This window comes from Diorhabda sublineata, chromosome 4 (genome assembly GCF_026230105.1).
Source record: "Diorhabda sublineata isolate icDioSubl1.1 chromosome 4, icDioSubl1.1, whole genome shotgun sequence".
Lineage (NCBI taxonomy): Eukaryota > Metazoa > Arthropoda > Insecta > Coleoptera > Chrysomelidae > Diorhabda > Diorhabda sublineata.
Genome location: NC_079477.1, coordinates 466,833 through 488,808, shown reverse-complemented (window position 1 = coordinate 488,808; position 21,976 = coordinate 466,833). Strand labels below are relative to the sequence as shown.

General features: G+C 33.4%; 1 protein-coding gene across 5 annotated transcripts in view; it reads right to left on the bottom strand.

Moving 5' to 3' along the window:
* The window catches only part of LOC130442549 (uncharacterized), a 375,907-nt gene that overhangs the window by 104,127 nt on the left and 249,804 nt on the right, over positions 1 to 21,976 (bottom strand). The window lies entirely within an intron of this gene.

The window sequence follows — 21,976 nt, the reverse complement described above, 5'->3', positions numbered from 1 at the left end:
TACTTTTCGAACAATTTCCGGCCTGTTATTCACGTGAATTACACGTGCATTTAGAAGATAATGGCACGGAGATAGAGTTTATTATCTCGAAAATGAATACAAAAGTACGTAAATGTTTTATGTATGCCCTGTATAGTCCAGTTATTGAGAAATTTCGATCTAATAGACGTTATTTCGTTATAAAAATATTATTTCTTCAATGTATGTCATCCATTTTAGTATTGTTGATAATAATGGATATTTTTAAAAATTTTCAGCTTCTTCAATTAATCCGAAACTCTTTTTATAATAAGAAACATCAAGCTCCTCAAAATCTTTGACCCCCTAGCTAATTTTTCAAGTTTAGGAACAGAAAATAATCCGAGGGGGCTAAATCTGGTGAATATAGTGTATGAAACAGTAATTCAAACTTTAGTTAATTAATTTTGGACATTTCAATTATGAATATGTGAGCTGGCGTATTATCTTTTTAAAACTCTTTCTTCTTATCCAAATGCTGCCGTTTTTACTTGATTTCTTCGCTCAAACATTCAGGTAATAAACGTCGTTGATATTTTTTTCCTTTTACAAGATAATCAATGGAAATTATGCCAAAAAAACCGAGGTCATAACCTTGCTAGCACATGGAATAGTCTTTGAAACCTGTTCTCACTTTTAATTTCATTGTTTTGATTGTTATTTGGTTTGGGGTTTCTTCCGTGGTTATAAAACTTGATGGAAACATCTTCATAATTGTTCCGTTGAAGCAAGCGCGGGATCCATTCAAGAACCGTCTTCGTACGCATAAATGGGACGAAGAAAAGCTACCAAAAAACTCAATATGGTCGCTAAATTCAGAACATAACCTCAATAAATAATTATTATCTGGAATTGAATATCAATTTCGTATCACTAGACTGGCCTAGATTTTGTTGTGCACGAGAGGAAAAAGATTTAATGAAACATGTGCAGAATTTCACAATGAAAGAAGAATCGGGGGAACGAAACTAATAACTTTTTCATATGATGAAAATACACGCGTGTATATATATGTACGGCGTTCACAATTCCCGTAGATTCGTTGAATAGTTATTTCACAAAGGAAGAAAAATTCTTTTTAGTTATTCATATATCGTATAACATATTACGAAATAAATGCATCTCGATATTTTTCTTAAATTAAAAAAAAATACGCGCATTTAGTATATATAAGCGTAATATAGGAAAAAAAATCGGTAAACAGATTTGAGGTTAGGTTACAAATACTAAATAACGTGGAATCCTCGAACTTCAAACACATATTGTATAGGTTATGTACTTTCTGATACACTTATATTTGTCAAGAAACTACCGCCATCTATAGGTCAAGCCAGGTACTTCTGGGAGCGGTATTAAATGTTTAGTGAAAAGAAAAGCTATAAAACCTCGTACATTTGAATTAATATGATGGAAATTATTACTTTGGGATATTATTCTGAACGAAAATCGTATTAAAAGTTAGATGAATTCAATTACATAAAAAATGATGGGAAAATTTCAAAACATATGTAGTAAGAAAAAGCAGCCATAAATTGTTGAAGCTATACGAGGTCTGGTCATTAAATATCGAGACTGCGCGCCTAGAGGGCGCCCTACACGGGGTGGGTTTCGTAAAATTGAAAAAAACTTCGACTGATTGTTGCAGGAGATCTACGGGGACAATTCTCTATCTCGTGCGCGTGTTTTTGAGTGGTGTAAACGCTCTAGTGAGCGCCGATAGAGCAAATCAAAATTCAAAGCAATGTTGAACGTTTTTTTCGACAAGAATGAGTTCCAGAGGGTCAGACTGTCAACCAGACTTACTATTTATCAGTTTAGTCAACACTGCGAGAACGAGTTCGTAAACAACCACCCGATTTTGCATCAGGATATCTGGTGAAGAAGCTAACGTACTCTAGTGCTCAAACACTCGCCGTACTCACCAGATTTGGCGCCGTGCGATTTTTTTTGTTACCAAAGATAAAATGAGCATTGAAAAGAACCCGATTCGAGTCGATGGAAGCGGTAAAACAATAAACGACAGGACTTCCAGCACTGTTTTGATCAATAGAAAAAGTTTATGGAAAGGTGTGTGGCGAGGGGAATAATCAGACCTCGCAGTAGTTGTTGTTAGAATTTTTTGTACTTGCTGATAATTATGAAGCTAGACAAGATGACGTTAAACAATTCCTACAGCGGAGTAACAAGCCACAAGGAATTGTAGTGAAGAAATTTAGGATATTTAAAAGGAATTGAAACAGAAAGATTCAACATTGACATTGGATCATCATCATGATCATCAAGCCTTTCAATCTCTTCGACATTTTGTCCTCCAGTTCTCTATATTCAATGCTGATATATCCTCCTCGGCGGACGTCTTCTCCTTGGCCACCATTGGGTCCATTGCGTCAATATTTCAATTGGTTTTCTTCTCATCATATGTCCAGCTCAATTGAGTCTTTGGACTCAGATAAATAAGGTCTATTTATTTCCATGAACATCAAGTAGTTGATAATCATAATAAAAAGAGGAGTTAATCAGCAAAAAGTTTCATAAAAACTCAAGAATTAGATGGTTGGGTCATTGAAGAAGGGAAACGTGGTAAAAGAAAAAGAAGATGAAGAAAAACTGATTTGATTAAATGTCGAAAGAGATTAGAATCACAAATAACGAAAATAAGTCATGGGTCTTGCAGAATTTTCAATATATTTTTATATAAACAGTTCGAAATTTTCTTTTTATCATTTTTGTAGAATTGAAGCTTTGCAATCCTTACATTCCCGTATAATAATTAGATGGTTTGAAAGTGAGGTCTTCATGGATTAGATCAACGTAAAAAATTATTTCTAGATGAAGAAAATTTAATGAAAATATTGTAAATACGCTTCAACATTCTTATGAATAAATAAATTAACACCAATAAAAGATAACCACGGATTGACCCCGTAGATTTTATCGACCCAAGTATACAAACGGTAATTGGAAGATGGTCCATTTAAATTGAACCCGGAAGACATGTAAATACATAAAACCCCCGTCGATCGAATAGAAACATAAACCATTTTAAATAGTAACCACATTGTAAGAAAGCTTCACTGTTGAATCCTTCAGGAATGCACAATGGGACGCTTTGTGTGCCTTTAGTGAGAACCGGATTTTATTTTGATGGAAAGTATGATTATAAGTGAGAACAAAATGTGTGGTGTGCCTTTGATAATACGACATTAAATATATACAGAGTGTATCGATGAAAAAAACAAACACTTTAATATAAATAAAGTACTGGATGACTTTTTTATTATCAAATCTTTAACGCAAATAATTAATAGCTTGTTTTATATAGAAAAAAAAAAAAAACATGATCATGATTTTTTTCATATTTAATCGTATATATACTAGAAAATAAGTCGAAACGTGCCTGCCAATTTCCAAAATGTTCAAAAGTAGTTAGTGCAAAAATACAAATCACTCATGAAGCTTTATTATTATTTTAAAATAATAATAACCGCACTGCAGACTCCACTTCCACGTGCCTACAACTTAATATTGAAGTTAAGAACAACTACGTGTCCACTAGCTCATGTCGAGTTGATCTTTGTAGTGATCAAGTTTTTCGTCATTCGTCTACGAAGCTGCTACGTCGGCGTAATCGATTTTTTCTTATCTTTCCCGCTTATGTAAAGGTAGAAGTTGAAGATCGCGCGTGCCTAATCTCTAGAAGCAGCGCGGCTCCAACTAAAAGCGACTAGATATTCGATCCGAACCGTCTGACCTTGATTCGTGTGAATAAGTAATAAGTAGGAATGTAGGTTTGTTGATTTGTCCTAAAACGTGCCATCAGACATATAAATTAATAAAATAAATCAGCTTGGAATTCTTTAGGCATGGCAACTGGTTGAATGGTGGAAAATCTTTTTTTTTTTTTAATTCCATGGTGTCCATATCGAATTGATCGATCTAATAATCGATAACGTTGTTCGTATTAATATATTTGAATATAAAAAAAGTTGTTTGTGGGATTAATTAAATAGATGAACGGCGAGAATGTTCACCTGGGCGCACGGAAGCCGCAATACATATTAATTACATTGTATGCAAATTGAAACTATGCGTTCAATATTCAAGATCCCCATTAAAATTACTAGTAAATGATATTATCGGGTAGATATTTTTTTAACCTGCATCGACTACTGGTTAATATTCATATTTAATAATAATATTTCATTAATATGAATATTGGATACGTCAGTGGATTTTGCCATGAGATTGTCTGAATCGTTATAAAAAAGCGGAAATATTCCACGACCACCTTTCGAAGAGCCCTTAAAAATTTTTTTTAACGGTAAAAAAACTAATTTCAAACAGCTAAAAGTACCTCGACTCCGAGTTAATGTCACTAGCCTCGAGGTTAGGACGGAATATTTAAATGCGGCTTGAATTTCAAATCCCCCGTGTTCTAATACATGAATAAAAAGTTAGTTAATGTCATGTATATTTCGAGTATTCGGTAGACGAATGGATTCACACGGGTCAATTGAATTTATTGTCATACTAGGGGTTCGCTTGAACCCACGATCAGATAAAAAATTGCTTAAGAACAACAAAGTCCACACTCGACAACACAAAATTATTAGTTTCAATCGAAAAAGTTCCAAATATTTATTTATTAAGAAAATAAGCTCCGTAAACTAAATTAGTTGCATGACAGCGAACACTAAATGTGAATGAATTTGATTTGGACCGGACTGATTAGAGAAAATATGAATGAATCCATTCGACTTTTCAAAAAATGTGCGGACGTTGCCGCGGCCAGTCGAGCTCAAACGCAGACTCAACAAATGATGGAAAATATCGAAAAATGTGCGGACGTTGCCGCGGCCAGTCGAGCTCAAACGCAGACTCAACAAATGATGGAAAATATCGAAAAATGTGCGGACGTTGCCGCGGCCAATCGAGCTCAAACGCAGACTCAACAAATGATGGAAAATATCGAAAAATGTGCGGACGTTGCCGCGGCCAGTCGAGCTCAAACGCAGACTCAACAAATGATGGAACATATCGAAAAATGTGCGGACAATGGCGCGGCCAGTCGAGCTCAAACGCAGACTCAACAAATGATGGAGAATATCGAAAAATGTGCGGACGTTGCCGCAGCCAGTCAAGCTCTTACGCAGACTCAACAAATGATGGAACATATCGAAAAATGTGCGGACAATGGCGCGGCCAGTCGTGCTCAAACGCAGACTCAACAAATGATGGAAAATATCAAAAAATGTGCGGACGTTGCCGCGGCCAGTCGAGCTCAAACGCAGACTCAACAAATGATGGAAAATATCGAAAAATGTGCGGACAATGCCGCGGCCAATCGAGCTCAAAAGCAGACTCAACAAATGATGGAACATATCGAAAAATGTGCGGACAATGCCGCGGCCAATCGAGCTCAAACGCAGACTCAACAAATGATGGAACATATCGAAAAATGTGCGGACGTTGCCGCGGCCAGTCGAGCTCAAACGTAGACTCAACAAATGATGGAAAATATCGAAAAATGTGCGGACAATGCCGCGGCCAATCGAGCTCAAACGCAGACTCAACAAATGATGGAAAATATCGAAAAATGTGCGGACAATGCCGCGGCCAATCGAGCTCAAACGCAGACTCAACAAATGATGGAACATATCGAAAAATGTGCGGACGTTGCCGCGGCCAGTCGAGCTCAAACGTAGACTCAACAAATGATGGAAAATATCGAAAAATGTGCGGACAATGCCGCGGCCAATCGAGCTCAAACGCAGACTCAACAAATGATGGAAAATATGAAGATATCGACAACAAATGAACGAAAAATATGTACTAAAGTATATTTTTGTTTGGATTTTACTGAATTTCGACAAAAACTTATTTATTTTTTTATTAAGAACACCTTTTGTTGAATATCATGGATTATGTCTATGGGGGAAATTATCTAAAAAGAACGCGCTCTACTCCGGAAACGGTTGATTTTACAGGAAAATGCAATAAACATTTTTTGTAGATAATTTTACTAAGAACAATTTTTATAATAATCATTATTGACCTCAGAGCGATAGATCGCGAAATATTTGCGAAAAACTGATTCTAATGACCTTTTGACCTTTATAGCTTTTTTATCCGATACGATGTCGACGTAGATTTTATCGTAAATCCATAACTAATAAAGATGTATAGAAAAATTCAGTTTCCTAGGGATTTTTCCGCAGGTAAAACCTAAAATGACTGGACTATGTATGTACCTGATGTTTGGTTTCAACTTTAAGCGATTAGATTTATCAAGATTCTTTTATTAATTGTACAAGTATGTTTTTCAATTACTTTGTGGCCTCAATTGTGCCCTATATTGAGCTTAAAATAGAGAAGCAACCGTCCACACATCTGTACACATTAATGATGGGTTTGAAATAGCTTATAAAACTAAAAAGTCAAACTAAAATACAGTTTAAAACCATTGGGAAAGAAATTTTTACTGTTGTTATATTATTTTGTATTAAAAAAAGGATTAAATCTAGTAATTGTTTCACATAAACACCTTAAAACGAACCAGACCACGACTGACTTAAGACCATCGACCTTCTACCATATCTAGTGCGTAATGGTGGTTAGATTGAGATTCTGGAGAATCGAATCATCAAATTTTTGTACCAGTTTAGTGAAAACGAGGGTCGAGGATCCAAAAAAAATAGTATTGTTGACGTTTTGACGTGACCATACATATCTATGCAGCTGAATTTCGATGCTATGGTCGAAGCGATGGTTTGAAAACCATTTACTAGATTTTTGGGCAGTTTGAACTTACCACTTCCATCGTTAACTTTAACTTCATACTAAAATATCAACCAACATATGCTTAGTCGATCCAAAAGAGATGTTTCGTAGCTTTGTACCATTAAGAGATAAAATGGACTATAGGAAACATTTCTACAACATTATTAATGATTTCGTAAACGTTTTTATAATAAAATTGACTTGAACGAAGAGGCAACGCTGGGTTACCCGACCTAGGCAAACCAATAATGGCCCAAGCATGGTTGAAGTTTGGGTAACTCGACCTCGGCCATCCTATACTTGATTTTAAAAGTAATAATGGGATGTAGATCAGTCTTGGGTTTATCTGGGCAACCAGGATTGGTCTAAACTTGTAAACCAAGCGAAGGGAGGTTGTTATCGTATCAGAATCCCACCAAGTCTGAGTCAGAGCTGTACATACTCGGCCCAGGTGTGGGTCTTTACTTGACCCATCGTGAAATCCTACATGGAAGTGCTGAAACTTTAAAAAAGCTTGTACCGATTTGGGACAAACTTGATCAGACTATGCAGTTTATTCATCACTGTCCAGGTAGTAAATTTTGTATATAAAGTATGTCTCGTTTTATTTTATAGTTGTTGTCATAAGAAGTATAAATAATTTGAGACATTTCTATGGGTCGGCGTAAAAAATTATCACCTTTTCTAAATACACTTAATCAGTTGCGATGTGTTTGTCTCTTATTCAATGCGTAAGACGCCGACTATAAAATTTATGGTGAAACTAGCGACATGTAGTTTTTGTTCAATATATTCTATACAGGGTGTATACAAGACATTTAGAAGCTATTTTACAGCTTGGTTTAACAAAATATTGCAGTTTCATTTGTGAATGGGACAGCTGCGCCATAACAAAATCTTACTCCATTGCAAAAGAATATTGAAAATGATTATTTAAAGACCGTTGCATATGAAACTCGGCATAATGAAAAAATTTATAAAAAGGAATATTCCAAACTCAGCGTAGCAAAAATTAAAGAGGGAATTTAGTCCACAAATACGAGGACTAATGAAGGATATAAACTTTGAAGGATTTTATGAATGTTCTCAAAAATTAATAAACAATAAATACTTGAATCGATGAGTTTATAATTTGATATGAAGCTTTGGGATGTAATTTGTATTTAAACATACATATCCTGCACTTTCATTTGGATTTCTTCCCCAAGATTTTGGGAGGTGCGATTGATAAACAAGACGAAGGATTTATCAGGATATATCGTTAATAAAAAAGCGTTATCCATAGAAACAAATCCAGGAATATTAGTAAATTACTGGAGGGAATTATCAAATGCCAAATATAGCGCATAAAAGTTTATTTTTAGTTATTTTATAAAAATATGTGTTTTGATGTCACAAGAAAACCCGATGTGTCGATTATTTTTTATTGTTTGGTGGCCGTAGTACATTGAAAATTTGTAATAAGTTTTCGTGTGTCAAAAAAAAGCTCAAATTTGGTTGACCAGTGTAATTTTTATAAAAATTGACAGTATAAAGTACACAGAAAGGAATTTCGATAATTTTTTGGGTTGTTCTGGAAGATTCTAGTAATTTTTCAAAAATTCAACAACTTTTGTGAATTTTTTTAAGGTTAGTTCAACGATTTGACTATTTCCAGAAAATACAAGAAATATCTCAAGAGTTCCTGCTCTTTCTAGAAAATGTGGGAGCTGGATCTTTTTTAACTATTTCAGCAACTTTAAAAGTTATCTATAATCGTAAATATTCATGGAAAATATGAGAAATATCGATTTTTTTTTTGAAAATTTGATCTGGTCACATGTTTAATAGTATTCTAAACGTTTCTAAAAACTATGAGGAAAATCACGTATAGGGATGTTGTAGAAGGGTTGTTAAAGTCCCAAATCTAGGAAATACGAGAAAATTCTCAAAATTTTGGTGATATCACAGACATTTCTAGATAATTTAATCTATTTATTTTCGTTCTGAATCTATAAAAAATAAATCAGTAAACTCGTCTTAATTTCAGGTGTTTTTAAATAAAAAAAAGTAATTTCAAAAAACAGAAATATTTACGTTTCAACCCCTAATTCCGTCTTCTTCAAAATATTTTGGTTTCTTAGAACAAAATTTCCATATGTTTTAATATTTAATAAATCAAAAGGTAAATATAAAAAAGAAATTAAAGAATTATGAATATATTAACGATTTTTCATTATAAATATATGAAAAAATGATAAAATATTAAAATAAGTTATGGGGGAAGATACATACACTTTCTGAAAAATGATTGTTTCCAAAAGATTCGTTCGATAGAGCAAAAATATCACCTATATCAATCAGTACCGATAAATTATCTCGAAAACGTTTCAATTTCAATTACGAATCGAAATTATGTTTTTTGCCAACCAATTTGCATATTTTTAATTGACGTTTTAGGTAATTGATTCCACAATAAATAAACGCGGCTGAAACAAATATCAGATTAGTTATTAAGCGACGTTGCCTAATATATATATATATATATCATTTTTCCAAAAATGCTGATATTTAAATTGATTTCACGACTCTGAACCCTTAGAAATTAGAGATTTAAATCTGAACAAACCTCAGAATTTTTAGAAAGTTATCAAACACTTGTAGCCTAAAATTTATTCCAATTACATAATGGAATAGTTTACTTAGTGCCCACAGTACAAAAGTAAAAAATAATGATCACGAGTTGTAAAGTTATGTCGAATTGAAAAAACTGTTTTCCTGATTAAAACGCGCGAAGAAACGCGCCCCCCAAAGAAAATATGGATCTTGGAAAAGCATATATAACATCACTCAATAAGTCGTGTGACTGACACAAAGATGGCGCTACCATTCTTAAATCCATTTGACGTTTGTGAAGTACCAACTTTGAAAAGTGTAAAATTTCGATTAGTCAGAAAAAAGTGACAGCTATTTAAGAGAAACTATTGTACAAGCTCAGGAATGGTTTCGAAAGTATTGTCCATCGAAAACAACCATTTGCTGATGGTTTGATAAATTTAAACGTGGTTTCACAGACACCAATGAACGTTCTGGTCATCCAATTGAAGTTCTTGGATATATCTAATTGTAAAATGAAATTATACTTGAATACATCAATCACAAATCAAAAAGAATAAAAAACAACGTGTCGATGATCCAGAGCAATTTCTAAATGGAACGAAAAGTGAAGTGCTGCAGTCGATGTGGCAATAATGGAGAAAAATATATATATATATATATATATATATATATATATAGCAGAGACCTGTCGTTTATTTTCAATTCAGAATGTTATTTTCATCATTATTTACACAAGAATTTAACGAGATACGGTCAACTCCGGTATATTTTTTACGATTTATTTTTTTCGTATGTGACGTGCAGTATTTACATAACAAAATGTAATATTTATAAGGGTGTCAATAATAAACGTTAAAAACGATAAATGACGCTCGAATTTTCGTCAAAACAAATAATATAACGAACTGAATATATATATGAATTGATTGGATTTTTACTAATATTATATAGATTGAGAATATGTTTGATGATTGAACTTTTCCCCTGTATACGACTGGAATTTATGTATACTATTTAAATTAACCGTTCTAACCTCAAAAAGTTTTAGTCGTTAGTGATATAGATGTTCCCACCAGGTCTGGATGTTTCTTTATTGCCGTACTTGCGAAAGGAAGTAAGCGGAACGCCTCTATTCAATTCATGTTTTTTTATTTTTCGAATTTAAAAAGGCCGAAGAGAAAAGTTTGTGGTCGAGCTGAACGAACTTGTCAATCCTGAGAGGTTGGGTCCTTTTTATTTCTTATAGTTTATAGACGCAAATAAATTTTTGTGAATGTTTTTCCTTCTTAAAAACAAATAGAAAGTTTTAACAACAAAATATAATAGAAAAACGGTTGCTGTAACTAATTAAATTGATGTCTATCTTGATCAATGCGTTTTTCAACGAAGAGTGGTCCCTACGAGAAGAAATCACAGATACTAGTCGTCCAGAACACAGCGCATCGGCAACAGAGCCCGTTTTTAAGAATTTCTAGTGTCTGGAGCACGAACATTCTTCGTTTCCGTTTTTTTCGACAACGTTGCCAGACTTTATGTTGATTACAATCATTATGTTTGATCTTTTCTTTTTTTCTGATAATTATATAATAAAAATCATCTTGGAACGGTGGAAAATTGATTGTGGAGAAGTGCTTTGTCAATACATTGACACCTAATACATACTTGAATAGAGACAAACTGTATTATCGTCTTAGTCCTTTCGTCTTTTCCGTAAATAACGACGACATTTATCAAATATTATTACCCCAGTTAATTGTACAAACATTGGACTTATAAATTACTACACGTACAAACATTGAGAAATGTCTTAGGTAAATATTCATTACATTCATTCACCATCAAGGCTCTAATCGTTTTGAGACGATAAAATTCTTTGCTTACAAACATAAAATACGAAGACAGATCAGTAAGAACGGATTTTCATTCATAAAATTCCAAATTAGATAATACAAAAAAATTTCGTTTGAAATACTTCATAGATAATGTTTTTTGAATGATACTTTCTTTAATTACACAAGATCACGAATTCGGATCTACTTTTGCATTTTAATAACTGAAAAAGTTTGAGAAAACACAATTCGGAATTTGCTTACATCGTGTAAAAATGAAAAAACAATTTTCGAAAGTGTGTTTTAATTATATTCGTGAATGTTATATGTTTAAAAACGTATAAATACGTATTACTGTAGAAAACATTGACAAGTCTCATATATACAGGGTGTTTTCAAATTCATGACATGAAATTTACCGGGTGAAACAAAACAACACAACAAAGTTTCATCAGCCCACACCTTTCCGATATTAAACTCCTCAAAGATGACTTAAATTGAGTCGCATTTTTTTTTTCTAAACGTTTCATTTCATTTCAGTTACCTCCTTTTAAGAATTATCACTGAAGACATTTTGTTATAGAAAAGAATCCATCGTAATTTCATATAAGGAATCACCTCCTGAATTTTGTCTCATGGATTCAGAAGCACTCTGTATAACAACGCAAGAAATCCGCGTCTCCCAATGGCTACTTAGTTTAAAGGCCAAGTCACCCAATGGCTGCATACTTTAAAGGCCACGTCTCCCCATGACTGCATAGTTTAAAGGACAAGTCTCCCCATGACTGCATAGTTTAAAGGCCACGTTTCCCCATGACTGCATAGTTTAAAGGTCACGTCACCCCATGACTGCATAGTTTAAAGGACAAGTCTCCCCATGACTGTATAGTTTAAAGGACAAGTCTCCCCATGACTGCATAGTTTAAAGGCCACGTTTCCCCATGACTGCATAGTTTAAAGGTCACGTCACCCCATGACTGCATAGTTTAAAGGACAAGTCTCCCCATGACTGTATAGTTTAAAGGACAAGTCTCCCCATGACTGCATAGTTTAAAGGCCACGTTTCCCCATGACTGCATAGTTTAAAGGTCACGTCACCCCATGACTGCATAGTTTAAAGGACAAGTCTCCCCATGACTGCATAGTTTAAAGGACAAGTCTCCCCATGACTGTATAGTTTAAAGGACACGCAGATTTCTATTTTTGACCTAGTTAATAATTTCTGTAGTAATCTAATGATTTTTTCTTATATTTTCTGATAATATTATACCAAACAACGACTAGGATATTCTATTATCTTGATTTGATAAGTCGTGGATATCGAAATGGTGAGGCATGCAGGATAAATAACAGCTTAGATTTTATTGTATTACTTTTTTTGATACCCTGTATATAATCATACAAGTTTAACAAGTTTTACAATTGGTCCATTAAAACCAGTTTTATTATTCATAAACCGGAAGAGGCTTCTAAGGGATGGTTAATTAAATTCAACTGGACGAAGGGGATTCCAAAACAAAAGAGATATTTTCAAGGCCAAAAATTGCGTCGACCAACATGAGAAAAAATAAGAAAAATGGTACTCGATGACCGCTTTATAATACAAAGTGAAGAAATAAACTATGTAAGGTGTCAATCGTCGACAATTTACCTCCTGCCACTCGCTCATTAAATCCAGCTGAAGATGATTTAGCGGATGGACATTATTTCGAGTATAAAACGTGTCAACGTTGGAGTCGTATCAAAAGACAAGAATCTTCTGCAAAAACAACATTAAGAACAGGTCACAAACAAGATGCTTCGGACACTACAATCATTGAACGCATTATTAAGGTCGATTCATAAGCTGGATTTTCCGCTTGCCGTTGATGGTCGCTGTTGCAAAATTAAAAACATTGAAAAGCGTTAAACCATTCGTAGTTACCGTTTGCCGATCGGTCTGTTTATTGTGGACTTTTGGCATAGCTTGATTTCTCTTTGTTATTTTCCATAATCGCGAAAACAAACAGCGTACGTCGAAAAGAATAACAAAATTTTTAGGTTAACGGCAACAACGTCAAGTTTATGAATCGGCCTTTAATAGTGACAAGACGTAGGTTTAAGAGTGCGAAATTACTCAATAATTTAGCAATAGGCACGTCAAAAATCAAGGTGACGCTGTTCGTTTGCTTTTTTTTTTTTTATTGCCGAAGTGTAGTTGAAAATGATTTCAGTCCAAAGAACGGTCAATAAGAAATACCACTCGACTGTTTTGATGCATATACGTGACAAAAATCGTTGTAAACCAAATTTGTGAAAAGAAAATCCACTACGACATAACGCCGTCATATTACAGTATGATTGTGACTGATTTTTTTGACCAAACACGAAACGAGTCTTAGCTCAACCTCCGTATTCGCTAGATTTACTTCCCTGTGATTTTTTTTCGATTGAACTCAAAAATTTTCGTTGGGGAACTTGTGTATTGAAGCCACGATAGGTAATTGGCATATGGTACCAGGCCAAATCGTTTTTTTCACGTTTCATGGGTGGCGTTTATTGAAAAACCTCAGTTTAAACCTCAAACGTCGGTTTAAGCTAAAAAAATCGTTTTTTTCACGTTTCATGGGTGGCGTTTATTGAAAAACCTCAGTTTAAACCTCAAACGTCGGTTTAAGCTAGAAAAAATCGTTTTTTTCACGTTTCACGGGTGGCGTTTATTGAAAAACTTCAGTTTAAACCTCAAACGTCGGTTTAAGCTAGAAATAATCGTTTTTTTCACGTTTCATAGGTGGCGTTTATTGACAAACTTCAGTTTAAACCTCAAACGTCGGTTTAAGCTAAAAAAAATCGTTTTTTTCCCGTTTCATAGGTGGCGTTTATTGACAAACTTCAGTTTAAACCTCAAACGTCGGTTTAAGCTAAAAAAAATCGTTTTTTTCACGTTTCATGGGTGGCGTTTATTGAAAAACCTCAGTTTAAACCTCAAACGTCGGTTTAAGCTAAAAAAATCGTTTTTTTCACGTTTCATGGGTGGCGTTTATTGAAAAACTTCAGTTTAAACCTCAAACGTCGGTTTAAGCTAGAAATAATAATTTTTTTCACGTTTCATGGGTGGCGTTTATTGAAAAACTTCAGTTTAAACCTCAAACGTCGGTTTAAGCTAGAAAAAATCGTTTTTTTCCCGTTTCATAGGTGGCGTTTATTGACAAACTTCAGTTTAAACCTCAAACGTCGGTTTAAGCTAAAAAAAATCGTTTTTTTCACGTTTCATGGGTGGCGTTTATTGAAAAACCTCAGTTTAAACCTCAAACGTCGGTTTAAGCTAAAAAAATCGTTTTTTTCACGTTTCATGGGTGGCATTTATTGAAAAACTTCAGTTTAAACCTCAAACGTCGGTTTAAGCTAGAAATAATCATTTTTTTCACGTTTCACGGGTGGCGTTTATTGAAAAACTTCAGTTTAAACCTCAAACGTCGGTTTAAGCTAGAAAAAATCGTTTTTTTCCCGTTTCATAGGTGGCGTTTATTGACAAACTTCAGTTTAAACCTCAAACGTCGGTTTAAGCTAAAAAAATCGTTTTTTTCACGTTTCATGGGTGGCATTTATTGAAAAACTTCAGTTTAAACCTCAAACGTCGGTTTAAGCTAGAAATAATCATTTTTTTCACGTTTCACGGGTGGCGTTTATTGAAAAACTTCAGTTTAAACCTCAAACGTCGGTTTAAGCTAGAAATAATCGTTTTTTTCACGTTTCATAGGTGGCGTTTATTGACAAACTTCAGTTTAAACCTCAAACGTCGGTTTAAGCTAAAAAAAATCGTTTTTTTCCCGTTTCATAGGTGGCGTTTATTGACAAACTTCAGTTTAAACCTCAAACGTCGGTTTAAGCTAAAAAAAATCGTTTTTTTCACGTTTCATGGGTGGCGTTTATTGAAAAACCTCAGTTTAAACCTCAAACGTCGGTTTAAGCTAAAAAAATCGTTTTTTTCACGTTTCATGGGTGGCGTTTATTGAAAAACTTCAGTTTAAACCTCAAACGTCGGTTTAAGCTAGAAATAATAATTTTTTTCACGTTTCATGGGTGGCGTTTATTGAAAAACTTCAGTTTAAACCTCAAACGTCGGTTTAAGCTAGAAAAAATCGTTTTTTTCCCGTTTCATAGGTGGCGTTTATTGACAAACTTCAGTTTAAACCTCAAACGTCGGTTTAAGCTAAAAAAAATCGTTTTTTTCACGTTTCATGGGTGGCGTTTATTGAAAAACCTCAGTTTAAACCTCAAACGTCGGTTTAAGCTAAAAAAATCGTTTTTTTCACGTTTTATGGGTGGCGTTTATTGAAAAACTTCAGTTTAAACCTCAAACGTCGGTTTAAGCTAGAAATAATCGTTTTTTTCACGTTTCATAGGTGGCGTTTATTGACAAACTTCAGTTTAAACCTCAAACGTCGGTTTAAGCTAGAAAAAATCGTTTTTTTCCCGTTTCATAGGTGGCGTTTATTGACAAACTTCAGTTTAAACCTCAAACGTCGGTTTAAGCTAGAAATAATCGTTTTTTTCACGTTTCATGGGTGGTGTTTATTGAAAAACTTCAGTTTAAACCTCAAACGTCGGTTTAAGCTAGAAATAATCATTTTTTTCACGTTTCATGGATGGCGTTTATTGAAAAACTTCAGTTTAAACCTCAAACGTCGGTTTAAGCTAGAAATAATCGTTTTTTTCACGTTTCACGGGTGGCGTTTATTGACAAACTTCAGTTTAAACCTAACCAGCGGTTTGGGGATAGGTAAAACTTTAGATTATCATGAAACGGAAGATTTTTGCACGGTTTTGTTTTGTTCATTGTTAATTTTTGTTTGTAATAGTTTTTTAAGCAATTAAAAAACAAATATCATAGAAAAATTTTGGTTATAATTATAACAACTGACAGAAAAATGTGGGTGACCTGTAAAACAGAGCAATTTTGTTATTTCTTGGTTTAAACTAGAGTTTAAATCATACTTTAACTTTAGTTTAACCTCCAGTTTCACCCTTAGTTGTAGAATTGGCCTTGTTATAATTGTATCAGCTCGTAAGAAGTCTAGTTAAGAATATTTATATTAAAATATTTGTTATTGAACGCGAACAGTATAAAACGCAAAAATAATAATTAAATCTCGCACACTTGAATTCGTACAAACACACCCTTGATGTTTTATAAATTATATTCCGAATAAAACAATAAATACTCTTATTTCATTTTTACCTTTTGTATAAACACAATTTCAAAATGGCCGATGTGCACGATTACTTTGTTAACAGTACGACGATCTTATCAGTAGAAACGGTATTATGTTCTAAATAATAATTATTATATGAGGCAAATATTATTTGTATGACGTTGTAATGCAGATCGGAAATCTGAGTCGGTTTAACAAAGCGATCTGTATCAACGAGATATAGGTATGTGACATATAAAATATTTTTGTTCCACACTGGCGGTGTACAAATTAGATTTGCGCATTGATAATAATAAAAATGAGGTTCGTACTTTATTTTACGCAGTGGTGCGTGAAAAAACGCATTATTAAGGTCTTCCCATCAACGACAAATTTTATAACTCCCAAAATTCGTTTGTTATTTTGTAAATTTGTTCTAATCCTAATATATTGTATGCAATTCACTGCGACGTCTTTTTATAATCGGCCAGTGAAGCTTTCCACGACTTTAACCCATTTTAGAAGGTCTAAACGAATGTTCTGTGCTTGCGGATCATCCCTAAGGATTTTCAACCTTTGATTGGCTAATTACATGAATAACTATTTGTTGTATTGTCCACAGTATTCGTAAGATTTAACTCCCTTCGACATTTAGGTTGTATCAAAAAATTTTGAGCTTGGGAACTGAATTTTTTACTGTTTATTCTCTCTAATATTTCCAAAATAACTTTGTGTAAAATAAAATTGATATTCATCGGACTGATCGATCGTAAAAACTAATAGTAACCATTCGAAAATACTACGACCGTTTTCGTAAAGTTAGCTTCCACTTTTCGCAGGCATATTCTCTTCAGGTCTCAATTCCCATCAAAGTTTTAACCATCCCGAGGGATGTCTGAGATGGAGTTTTCCTAAAACATAATCCGGTAGGGGTCAGCATTTAGTGGTAATAAAAAAAAAACCCTCAAGCAGAAGCCACTCCCTCTAGTCGATGTTGGGAGAAAAAAATCCCTTATCCGATCGGCAGGTAAGAATATCGATACGTTTGAGTGACAGAATTTGGGAAAAAAATTTGAATTAAAACTGTTTACTATCGCCCGGGAAAAGCCGATAGTTATAACAACAAAATGTTTGAATTATCAAAATCAAATCATTTAATATTCACGGAGATATTTCAGGTAAACGAAAAGGTGGTCTGCCGAAACACTTGATGATTAATTGAATGTAACTCTACCCAGTCGCTGGATTAGTAGCTTGTTCTACACCAAATCTAACACCATGCGATTTTTACCTTCAGGTTATTTAGAGACGGTATTGGAGCAAAAACTTTTTGAGCTTCTAGTTGAAACTGTTTAATGTAATGAATATTATGAAGCGTTGATACATATTGAAACGCCCGCAAATGCCAGGTAACGCGAAACATTTTCGGTGTCTCTTTTTCTGTAATTTACCTCTAAATGGACGTTATTATCTAAAATTGCATCCAAAACTTGTTCGCAACGATGCTTTGAAGTCAACTTTAATGCTCAAACGAAATATGCTTTTGGTGAAAAACCACGAAGCGCATCGGTCGAGCGCATCGTTATTGCAATCCACGGTTTATTCGAGAACAATGAAGTTATTGTAGATATTGGAAGTTGAAAATCCGGTTACCGCCGCAACTCGGCTACTATGATAGAAATCCAAGAGAAGTTGGAAGTTTCGGTGAGTTTTGGAGCTTCTTCTATAGGATAGAAAGGAAGAATTTACATAAAACTAGTCCGAGATGCGTTTGGAGTTTTAACAAAGTTTTCTCTTGTCTATTCGGATCTATATAATCGCAAGAATGTATACTTACACATAGATTCGTTTCGTTAATGAAATTTTAGTTTATTCGATGATAGTTTACTAAATCAATAATACGTCAATATAATGACCTCGCGAGGGACCGAATCAAATAAAGTTTTTAAACAAAAGGATTAAAGTAAATAGAATTCCTCGTGAGTAATGAGTTAAACTCGAAGGTTTTTGTAACATTTATAAGAATAGAACTTCCGTAAACTGTCATTGCGAACAATTTATCAAAAGTTTTGATAATAATAAAAGTTGTTTCATTTATATCTGTCCCATTCGGCGAAAACTGATATATAAAAGTTAAGCCAAAACTAGAACAAAGTTTTAATTACTAAATGAAATTCAAAAATATTTATTTAAAGGTTGATATAGTTACGTAATTATCATAATATTTCAAACAAGAATATCTAGATAATTAATTAACTACCAGAAGCTAGAAATACTTTAAAAATATTCTACGAAGATGGTCCCAAAAGTACCTGATCTGACCTAGAGATGGCGGTAGTTGCTTGACAAATATAAGTGTATTAGAAAGTACATAACCTACACAGTACGTGTTTCAAGTTCGAAGACTCCACGTTATTTAGTATTTGTTTAGTAGCCCAAACAATCTAAACGATGAGTTTTGTTATCGACGGTAAAATATTGGGTTTAAAAAACCAAATGAGAGTGACGACTGCAGAAATGTTGAAGAAAATCCACGAAATGAAACTGGAAGATCGTCGACTGAAGGTGCGCGAGTTTGGCAGACACAGTAGGCATCTCAAAAATTATGATACATCGTATATTAATTGAAAATTTCGATATGAGAAAGCTCTGCGCGAGATTTATAACCATAGATGAAACGTGCGTCCATCATTTCACGCCTAAAATAAAAGAACCGGCAAAAATCATCACGACGTCGTTTTTTTTTGGAATGCGCGTGGAATAATTTTCATTAATTATCTGGTAAAAGGAAAAACTATCAACGGCAAGTATTATTGCAACGTTTGAGCGAAGAAATCGAACGAAAATGACCGAATTTGGTTAAGAAGAAAGTGTTGATTCATCAAGATAATGCACCAGGTCACCAGTCCTGGTCGCCAGTAGACAAAAATTGTACTCTTGATAGAATTAGAAGTTGTCAAAATCCTTCGTCATGTTTGAATGTACACCGAAATTTTCCTTGAAGCGCGAAGAATTTCAATTTTACAATTTGACAGAAATTTGTACAATGGAGAATCGCGAATTCTTGTTGGGCGTTGATTTACAATCGTTAAATATACACTTTTACACAAAATAAAAAAAAGGGAAATTCTTTTTCCGATGGAAAATATTTAATTTTCGGTTCACGTACAATTCCGCTCGGATGTACATTCTCCGATCCCCCCTTGTTATTCGTGACCTGGAGATAGTCGGTTCCCGCGTGGGATACTTGTCTGAACCAAAACCGTTTCCACAGAACAAAAACAACCCTTGGCGTTTTCTTTTGTTTATCGAGGTGCAAGATTTTTTCGTTGTAATTGTTGACCGTGAGGATATTTGATTTTGATGGGAAAGGTTAAGGGAGAATGGAAAGTTTTCGTCGGTCTTTGTTTTTAGATTTTTCAGAGAAATACGAGTTAAGTAGATATACCGCGGTCAATAATTTTTGAAAAATAATAAAAGGGGGGAAACCCATCGGAGATAATCATAAAATTTAAAGGAAAAATTATTTACGGGTCGTCTAATGGTGGAAAAGGGAAGGGGGTGAGTTGTTTTTGAGGTTAGAAAACGGTTTATCTCGATTTCCGGTAGAACAACAAGTCCTATGGAAAAAAGTCGAACGGGAAAATTGTAGGTAATAAAAAGATCTACAACTTTTGTATTTACAATTTTTTCACATAACCTCAAAATTTATGTGGAAAATTCAAAAAACCAATTATTTGATATTTTATTTTTATCTTTTACAAAAGACTTTTGACTGTTTCATGTAATTTGATAGTAAAACTCACCTGTTTATGTCATTATTTAATCTATTTGATTTGTAATATTTATTTTTCCATCTTATTATGAATTAATATCGAATAAACACGATAATTTTGAATAAAAAATTCTCCCTTCAAAATATGAGTTTTTTTTAAAGTTGATGAAATTTTTATACGTTTAAATCTCTACTTTCTGACGGTGTGAAAAATATTAAAAAATATTACCATCACCACGGTAAATTTTCTCAGAAAATCCAGAAAAAAAAACGAATTAAAACTCGCATCTTAAATTTTAACGTAAGTAATTGAAATTTTATATTCTAATTACTTATGTTTTTCAAAGTATAATGTAATATCGCGTATTTTGTGTAATTAGAGTGTAAAATTGTAAAAAATTACTAATAATTGTACGTTTTACGAGTCAAATAACTTGAAAAAATTTTCGGATGCGAGTTTTTCCGTTTTTTTTTGTCTTTTCTGAGAAAATTTACCGTGGTGATGGTAATATTTTTTAATATTTTTCACACCGTCAGAAAGTAGAGATTTAAACGTACGAAAATTTCATCAACTTTAAAAAAAAAACTGATATCTTAATGGGATAATTATCAATTAAAAATTAGGGCGGTTTTTCCGTTTTGTGTCAAAATAGGTTGAAAACATAAACAATTCTTTTTAAATAAATTATAGTAGGAAATTAGAAGGTAGTTTTCGCCAAATTTCGTGAAAAAAAAAACGTTTTCCTTAACAAATAAAAATGAAAAACCAAAATTTTGTTTATTTCGATTTTTCACATAAATTTTGAGGTTATGTGCAAAAAGTGTAGATACAAAAGTTGTAGATCTTTTTATTATTTACAACTTTACCCTTCAACTTTTCACTATAGAACTTGCAGTTTTGTTAGAAAACGAAATGAATCGTTTTTTACCCTTAAAACCACTTCCCGACCTCAGATCGCCCCCCAAAATTATTTTTCCTTCCAATTTTATTACATTCACATCCTTTTTTGTATCATTTTTGAAGGTTTCTACACCCTGGTCGATTATAAAATGAAAAATTTTGAATTTTAGTACAATAAAATTGACACAATTCGGTTATAAAATGTTAATTTATTCATTAGCTCTATCAGCTATTTTATTTATCTTTATCTTTTTGTTTGGTAAAGTTTTTCAAATACATTAAGTGACGTAACTTTTTATTGATTGCGTGCCCGCCACCAGTTGCATTAGTTGCAATCTTTTCATTCACAATGAATCAGCTAAACCGTCAATCAAGTAATTGAAATATTATGCTAATTGACGCATCAGGAACCGAGCACTATTCAACGCGTTCGATCGAAATCGATAAAAAAAATAATTAAGTTTTTCTCTGTATGGAAAAATAAATTACATTTTTGATAGCGGGTGGTGTCGACGTTGGAAATTGAGATGTTAAGTGATTTAAATGTTATTGAACGTCAATAAATATTTGAAGGGAGAATTGGACGGGTTATAAGGAGAAAGCGTGTCAAGATGAAGGTTTTAATACCAATTTCTAGTACCATAAATGATAATTTCATAAAATATTAGTATATAAAGTTAGTTTGACCTATTAAAAAAACGTGAAACATCTAAAATCTTTTTCTAGGATTAAAATTCACGATACCATAGATCTTAAGGTTTATTTTAAACGTTTAAACGTTTCGATTTGTATTGCGCAGAATCATCACCGTACCGAGGACTGTTTGACGGTTCGGAACGACGATAATAATCGATCCGCTCGTTAAAATTTTAATCTGTAAAAACTGAATTTGTGTATGTGT